This window comes from Rutidosis leptorrhynchoides, chromosome 4 (genome assembly GCF_046630445.1).
Source record: "Rutidosis leptorrhynchoides isolate AG116_Rl617_1_P2 chromosome 4, CSIRO_AGI_Rlap_v1, whole genome shotgun sequence".
Lineage (NCBI taxonomy): Eukaryota > Viridiplantae > Streptophyta > Magnoliopsida > Asterales > Asteraceae > Rutidosis > Rutidosis leptorrhynchoides.
The window spans coordinates 366,831,546-366,840,285 of NC_092336.1; the positions used below are offsets into that span (position 1 = coordinate 366,831,546).

At 30.6% G+C, this 8,740-nt stretch overlaps 2 long non-coding RNA genes across 2 annotated transcripts; both read left to right on the top strand.

The window, feature by feature from the left end:
• Positions 1-1,344: 1,344 nt before the first annotated feature.
• On the top strand, positions 1,345-3,964 carry LOC139844232 (uncharacterized). Its single transcript, XR_011757874.1, has 3 exons — positions 1,345-1,619; positions 3,039-3,093; positions 3,644-3,964. It is a non-coding gene; the product is annotated as an uncharacterized lncRNA (long non-coding RNA).
• Positions 3,965-3,970: 6 nt separating this feature from the next.
• On the top strand, positions 3,971-5,005 carry LOC139844233 (uncharacterized). The gene is made up of 3 exons (XR_011757875.1): positions 3,971-4,116; positions 4,326-4,568; positions 4,919-5,005. It is a non-coding gene; the product is annotated as an uncharacterized lncRNA (long non-coding RNA).
• The last annotated feature ends 3,735 nt before the right edge of the window (positions 5,006-8,740 follow it).

The following is an 8,740-nucleotide window of genomic DNA, read 5'->3' on the forward strand; positions in this document are numbered from 1 at the left end:
TTTAAATAGAAGTAATCTTTAAAATATTCCGTCGGTTAGGTCCAACTAATGTGAATCATCTCATTTTTTTCATGCTGTTAGGTCTCCTTTTGTTATCTCGATGAGATGAGTCCACAACAAACCTTACTAACACACTTTCATGAAGTAAAAACATCTTTTTTAAAAATTTCTTTTATGGGCAATTGAGGAAAGGGTAAATGTTATATCTAAAAGTAACGCACTGGCTCAATGGATATAAATAAACGATAAGTAAAATGTAGCAAAACAGGCGGGTTAGTTAACAGTTCAAATAGCGTTCAAAAGGTATTTATTTTAGGTCCTAAAGTTTGTTAATTATTTGCAATATTTCTTGAAGTTAATATGTGTGTGATAAGTAAACCTTTAATTTTGCATAAGTAGGCTTAACTTTCAAATTTTTAATTTATTTTTTTTTTTTTTTTTTTTATTTTTTTTTTTTTTTGCAGGGAGATCAAACTTGAAGAATATCAACCACCTTTGAAGGGAGATCAAACTTGAAGAATATTAACCACCTTGTGAAGTACAAAGTGATAAAGCTACTATAGAGATAACAAGTCATAATTGGAAAGTTGGAAAGTTGCTAAGGTTTTGCATATTCACAAGGTGATATTATAAAGGTATTACTAATAGTAGTTCCATAGACGGACATGATATAATTTTCTTAGTTATTTATTCTTTAACGATTGTATCTATGCTGATTGTAGGTAGGAGAAACCTTAATGAAATTAATAAGACTAAAATAGGTGTATCTTTATTCAACCTATGTTCGTAGCCTTGCAAAGGAGCATGGGGTTTGATATAGACAATGTTGTTGGCAATGGCTATAAATATTGTGATGAAGATTCCATTTGTGATTAGGATTCAAATTCTAACTCATATGATGACAAGTAAGTGTAAGGACATAAATATTTTAATATCCAAAGTTCATTCTATAACCAATTATGCTGCATAAATAATGTTGGTTGAAACCCGAGTTTAAAGACAAAATTTGTGGTAATGTAGTATTGTTTGCATCTTGAAGTTGCTTAACATATACGTTTTCAGTTTGTTTGATTAAGAGTCGCCGTGCAACGCACGGGCTCTTAAAGGCTAGTAACATCTTATAAATCATGTACATTTTGCTGAGGTGTCAGTCTTAGAGTAATTCTAGGGATAAAAATCTGATGTGCAATTATCTTTTAATTATCTCAATAATATAATACTGATTAATAAATCAGTTAATTTCTAATAATGCCACGCGTCCCAATTGAAGGAGTAATTTGTCTCTACCCCGTTTAACTTCTACCTTCGGTCTTTTCTTCCACATAAAGAAATTAGGGTTTTCAAAATTAAAACCTCCACGGTCAAGAAATTCCCTTTCAAATCCACCACAAAATCAAAACCATTCAATCTAGACGTATCTTCTAACCGATCGTTTCTTCGACTCTAATCCTTTCTTCAACTCTAAAAGATTTTGACCTCAAACTATCCCGAGTTTTGATTTAAAGCGATATTGATCATTTCATAATCTCCCTACCTGAACTTCTAATCGAATGAGTTACGAGTTTTATCACCAATCAAAGCGTTAGGGTTTGATCTCACAATCAATTAACGGTTATCAGGTTTGTTCTTCATTTATTGTTTTGATTTTCAGTATCATATTGTTCATCCATTATTTTTCATCCATTTGTTCTTGATTGAATCTTTAATATGTATATTTTGTGTTGACTTGGTATTTTGTTATTTGTAGATAGAGTTTTTTTCTTTTTTCTTTTTTTTTTCCTTTTTTTTTGTCTACTTGGTGTAGGTGCTACTGATTTTTTTTTGTTGCAATATCATTTTCTATGATTTATAACATTATTTTGTTAAGTTTGTTGTTAAAATTGAAAAAGCATTTTGCTTTTTTGGTAAAAATGTTATCACTCTGTTAGAGCACAAGGTGTCCGTGTCCATTTTTCGATGTTCATTTCAATGTCGAAGATGGACCTTGAAATTGATTAAAGTAGGGTGTCGTTCGGTGTCCATTTCAGAGTCGATTTTAGTTTTGGACCAATAAGAAAATGGAAAATTTTAAAAAGAAAAAAAAGTTGAAACCACCGTCGCTGTTGCAACGGTGGGAAAGGAAATCGAAATCGAAGCTGAAGGGGTGTCCATGTCCTTGGCTCGTTGGTGATGGACGGCGGAATCGACTTGGGACACCGCGAGCTCTTATACTTGATGTTTGCTTATAAGTTGCAATCAAATTGTTAGTACCTTTTTGTGGAATGTTTTGATGTTCGAATACAACGTTGTCTCATTAAATGGTCCCTATTACAAACTTTAAAACCGCTAATTAGAATGGTCTATGTAATTTTTATGTTCATTGGACACTTTTCAATAATAGAGCAGTTGTGCACGCTTATAATTCCTTTTGATTTTTTTTCGGATGAACAACAAAATTACCATTCGTTAACAACCCATTGAGTTACCTATACTATCTCATTCGTTATATCAATACTAATTTATATGATTTTTAAATTGAGAGAACTGATGTATTGATATTCTGATGCATAATTACAAGTAAGCTTTGTTTCCAATTTTATTGAATAAATCGTGCCTGGTGAAAGAAGTATATTGTCATTTTCTCCATCAAAGTAATCTTTCCGATTTTCATCCAAATACCCAACAAGCGTTTTTCGATTTTTCAAGCCGGGTGGTCAGGTAACATTCCCTTTTCTTAATGATTTTCTATTCTGTTTATGCAATACATATCAAATTAAAACATACTAAGATGTCTTTCACTCATTTAGAATGTAGGCATCTACTAATTTTGAAATTGCATGTATGGCATTGATTCATAAGCACTTAAAAATACTTTTGATTAGGTATTGCGTTTATAATTCTATGGTGGATGTATTCTCTGCTTCAATCTTTGTTAGTTGTATGTAGCTTCCGTGAACTTTTGTGACAAATCATGAATTAGTGGTCTTTATACTTTCGCGCTGATGTTGTTGCTGTTTTAGCTGAGAATGGTGCCTCTTGTGGGTTCACCTGTTTGCCAGGTCAGCAACCTTTGTCAGTCAAGTCCAAGTTCTTGAGAAGAAATCAAAACTTATGGTTAGTTATATGTTTCAACCAAAATTCATGATAAATCTATCTTTTTAATATACCAAGCTTTCTCCATTTATCATGATTGGCGTGTATTAAGGTATATGTATTTGTGTCAACATGGGTGGGTTGACAGGTTGTTTAAGAAGTGAATTATGTTTTGCTCATTACCTTAGTTGGTATGATATCTTAATCCAAGAAATTGACTTTTATAGCAAATGACAGCAAACGAATAATATAAAACATGTGGTTTAAAAGTTATCAGATCATAATAGTTAAGACTAATGATATGTATAACATACTGATATATACATGAGTAATGTAATATAAATTATTTGTTTTTTGTTTCTAATAAAATGTTAATCCTAATGTGTATTGCATAAGCAATTTTGCAAAAAATGCATAACAGTGTTTTGACCCGTAATAAAAGCACTCATTTAGACACCTTTGCCACAAAGAACTGTATGGTCCATTGGTAGAGTACTCCCTAAAAATTTGACCTCAAATACATTACTCATGATATTTACTTACTCTTGCTCCATTTGTATAAATCTTTCAGATTTTGGTCTTGCTATAATGGAAAGAGCCCAGAACAAAAACAAACTTATGCTTTCGGGTACGTTGGGGTTACGAAAGACACGTTGTATCTTGTAGACGGTATATCCAACTATTTTCTGAATTATACATATGTTTTAAAAAGACTATTTCTAAAACATTTAAATAGTTGGATAGCCACTTTTTTGTTTTCTTTGGTACACACTTTAGTCCATAATGTATGTTGATATGTAACTATTTTCTGTTACATGAGCATGAGAATTAACAGGTAAAAGTGATGTGTATGCATTTGGAGTAGTACTTTTAGAGCTTCCTTGACGAACATGGCCTGTAGAGAAACTATCACCATCTCAATGCCAATCGATTGTCACTTGGATAAGCTTCTTTGTAAAAAAAAATTCCCAGCGTGTACTTCATGAAAAAACTTGAGTAACAAACGAGATTCGTTAGCACCTGAACTGTCAGTCCTAACAGTGGGTAAAAATAACTACCTAAACTTTGATTCCATCTTTACCTATCTTTTCTTATGGTATCTCTTCTTGGTCCATTGATTTCCTTTTTACCTATCACAGCACTATTTGGAATTTTTTTACTTTATGTTCGTATAATCTACAACATCACATTTTAGATTATATCTAATATATAACAAATTTAATTCTTTTTTTTTTTTTTTTTATGTTATGCAGAACTATTTGCATTATATTTACTCACAAATTGATTCATGCTTCTCAATACCTTTGCATTGATTCCCGTTTCTAAATACTACTGATTTGCGTTTATTTGTTCACGTACAATTAGTGACGTGGGCGTTTCTAGCAAATTATATGTGGGCTACTGTGCTGTCAAATTTGTCGAATATATGTCGAATACTGCTCCGGATCAGTATGTGTATATGCTTATTTAGTTTGGAAAAACAAAGAACTACTCTGGTATGGTGTCTCAACATTATCTTTACTCATGATGTGTATTTATGTTATTGTACGAGCTGTATTTTATACTCTGTTTACGTTTGTTATTACTAATATAAGTGTATAAGTTTATATATATATATATATATATATATATATATATATATATATATATATATATATATATATACGTATATATATATATACGTATATATATGTATACGTATATGTACGTGTATGTATACGTATATGTACGTGTATGTATACGTATATGTATGTATACGTATATGTATGTATGTATGTATGTATGTATGTATGTATGTATGTATATTAAAACCATGTTTTAACTCGCGCTTTAAATATCTCTCCAGTAGCTCTCACTGTAAGTGCATATTGGAACTTTACAAAGGTTATACTAGACTCGGATGAACCGAAAATTGAAGGTTTGCCATCACGGTATGTAAACTTCTTACATTCTTAATTTGTCGTTGTTTACAATATATAAGTAAACTTCTGTTAAAGATTTTTATATATATATATATATATATATATATATATATATATATATATATATATATATATATATATATATATATATATATGTATATGTATATGTATATGTATATGTATATGTATATGTATATTAAAACCATGTTTTAACTCGCGCTTTAAATATCTCTCCAGTAGCTCTCACTGTAAGTGCATATTGGAACTTTACAAAGGTTATACTAGACTCGGATGAACCGAAAATTGAAGGTTTGCGATCACGGTATGTAAACTTCTTACATTCTTAATTTGTCGTTGTTTACAATATATAAGTAAACTTCTGTTAAAGATTTACAATGTGAGTACTTCGAGCAGCAAGTAGCTGCAAAAGTGCTTTATTATTCAACTACTAACGAGTTATAGTCGACCCATAGGGTGGTAGTTTGAGACTTTCTTTAATGAGTCAAATGGGTTACACTAAAAGATTTTTACAAATAGTTTGAGACTTTCTTTAATGAGTCAAATAGTTTGAGACTTTCCTAACACGGCTGACCTATTTTCTTACCCCACAACCGCCTCTTTTATGCATTAACATTTTATGTTCGTTTTGAGGTTCCTCATTATGCTACATTGTGATATTGGGTCAACTAATGTGTTGCAGCTAGGAAATAAGTCAAACTCATTTGCACTTAGAAGTATTGATGTACTAAGAAAATTAGGTGTTTCATTTGAATTTGACCCCGATGTTTGTTATCAAATTGCATTCTATTCTATGTGTCGCTATCTACATGATTTTGAATGTTCCTTCAATGTTACAACTTTGAAATGTATATGTCTTGCCCTTTTGGTATATTAAGTTGGTCACATTATAAGATCTTACATCGTATATTTTTTACGGCTCCTTATAATTTTGTAGGATGTGGATAGATATTTGTTCGGATAGATGATTCTAAATTCTGTAACCGAAGGAAGATACTGTTAAGAAAAGCGACACCGAATTATAGCAAACCGCTAGTAATAATTGAAATAGCGACAATAAGGAGACACCGAGATTTAACGTGAAAAACCCCAATAGGGTAAAAATCACGGGCAAGGAAAGAAACGTTTCACTAATAAGAATAATAGGATTTACACTTCTCTCTAATTACAAGGATAAACACTAATCTTTATATCTCTTGTAATTAGGAGTTAACACTCTAACTCTCTATTAACTCTCTTTTAGTACACAAGAACACTTGTGATTTTGGGATGAGAAATGAGCTTGCTTAAAGCTCTTATTTATACTACTACAATTGGGGTTGGTGGAGTTTGGCCAGTCAAAATTGTCTACAAATTGTAGGCACCAACCAATATCATATTACCAAAATATACATGTGGTGTTTGACTATACCAACCATTTACCAACCATTCAATATTTCAACAATCTCCCACTTGAAGATTTGATTGAAGCCCAATAAATCTTCACACGATAATCCTTCCTTGCCAATGATGTTGCTTACGTCTCTGCTAGGCCGCATGAGGAACGACACCAAATAAACTTGTCACGATTGATTGACTTTGTTAGAAAATCAGCCACATTGTCGTCAGTATGAATTTTCTGCATATCCACGGTTCCTTCTTCCACTTTCTCACGAACGAAGTGATACTGAACTCGTATATGCTTTGTCTTTGAATGAAATGCCGGATTCCTTGCAAGTTGCAAGGCACTCTGGTTGTCATAAAACAGAGTGATTTTCTCTTATTTGTGCCCGAGTTCCTCCAACAACATCTTCAGCCATACTGCCTCTTTAGTAGCTTGAGTAGCTGCTACATATTCTGCCTCTGTTGTTGACGTGGCTACAACTGACTGCAGTTTTGAAACCCAGCTTACTATTCCACCACAAAGTGTGAAAACATATGCAGTGGTAGATTTACTTTTATCGATATCACCTGCATAATCTGAATCAACATACCCTTTGACAATAAATTTCGGTTCCCCATCCCCATAACATAATGCAACATCTAAGGTTCCCTTGATGTATTTAAGGATCCTCTTTACCGCATTCCAATGCTCTTTACCAGAATTCGCCATGTACCGACTAGCTACTCCCACTGCATGTGCAATGTCTGGTCTTGTACATATCATTACGAACATTAAACTTCCCACTGCTGATGCATACGGTACGCAAGACATCTCCTTCCTCTCGTATTCACTGCTAGGACACATAACGGAGGATACTTGAGATTAGTAGGAAGTGGGGTTGAGATTGGCTTACTATCTTGCATATTGAAGCGCTGCAAGACTTTCTTCAAATAATTCTTTTGAGAAAGCCAAATCTTCCTATTATCTCTGTCTCGGTGAATTTGCATCCCTAGAATCTTGTTTGCGGCACCCAAGTGTGACGACCCGGAAATTTCCGACCAAATTTAAACTTAATCTGTATATGATTTCGACACGATAAGCAAAGTCTATTAAACTGAGTCTCAAGATGTTGGAACTATTTTACATAGATGCATTTGACTCTGACTATTCCCGACGATTCACGAACAATGAGGTGTAATTAAAAATGTAAATAAATATATACAAATATAAATATTAGTGTATATGTAATATTTTAAAAATACACTTTACCTAATTGGAAATAAGAACGTAAAATAATAATAATTAAGTATTACTAAAATGAAAAGAGATGATATAAAAACTATATATGATTCTTATTAAATACTACTTATAAAAGTATAAATATTCAACATATATTATCATTTAATATTACTAACTAAAAGTTAAAAATATATTTGTTATAATATCATTGTTTTTATTATTAATAATACCAAAAATCGGTGTTATTAATATTATTATATAAAAATAGAAGCATGCAATTTATTATATCTTCATTATCTTAGATGTTATTATTAAAATATATAATATCTAATATTATACAATATATAGCATATAATATGTAATAATATATATTTATTATTGCTATTATCTTTAATATTAAAATCAATACTAGAATTAGTAATATTATATAACTATGAAACTTGTTATATATAAATATTATTTGTATCATTAAAATTATAACAGGTAAATTGTTATGTTATTATTAGTATTATTATTGATTACCACTATTGTTACTAATTATATTATCATATTATTATTAATATTTTTTGTTTTTTTGTTTTTGTTAATATCATTTTGATACTGTTATTAATAGAAAATAATATAATCTATTATTGTTATTATTAATAATATAATTATTATCATTTTTTTATGAATAATAGTATCATTATTATTTATAACTATTATTTATCTAAACAATTATTACTATTACTAACACTTATTAATTAATATTAATTTCTATTATATAAATTATAAAAATGGATATCGTATCAAATTGGAATCAAATTAGCTTGCTGTCCTTATCAGATTGTGTGTGCATTTTTGTTTCTTGTCTCAATTTGTACGAATCAGCTTTTAAACAAAAGGGTAAGTCCAAATTCAGTTGTATATCTATATCAACTTTATTTATTTTATTCTTATTTTTTTCTGTCTGTGTAATAATAAAGCTGTTAATCACCTTATGCCATAAATCAAATGGGTTACCAGTCGATTCCATAAAATCAATATACATCAAACTTGAAAGAATATAAGTAATACTCCAATTCTTTCACTCCTCCTCTGCAAATCAAAATCTAAGCAGAAAATATAAAAAGAAATGTAAGTTCTG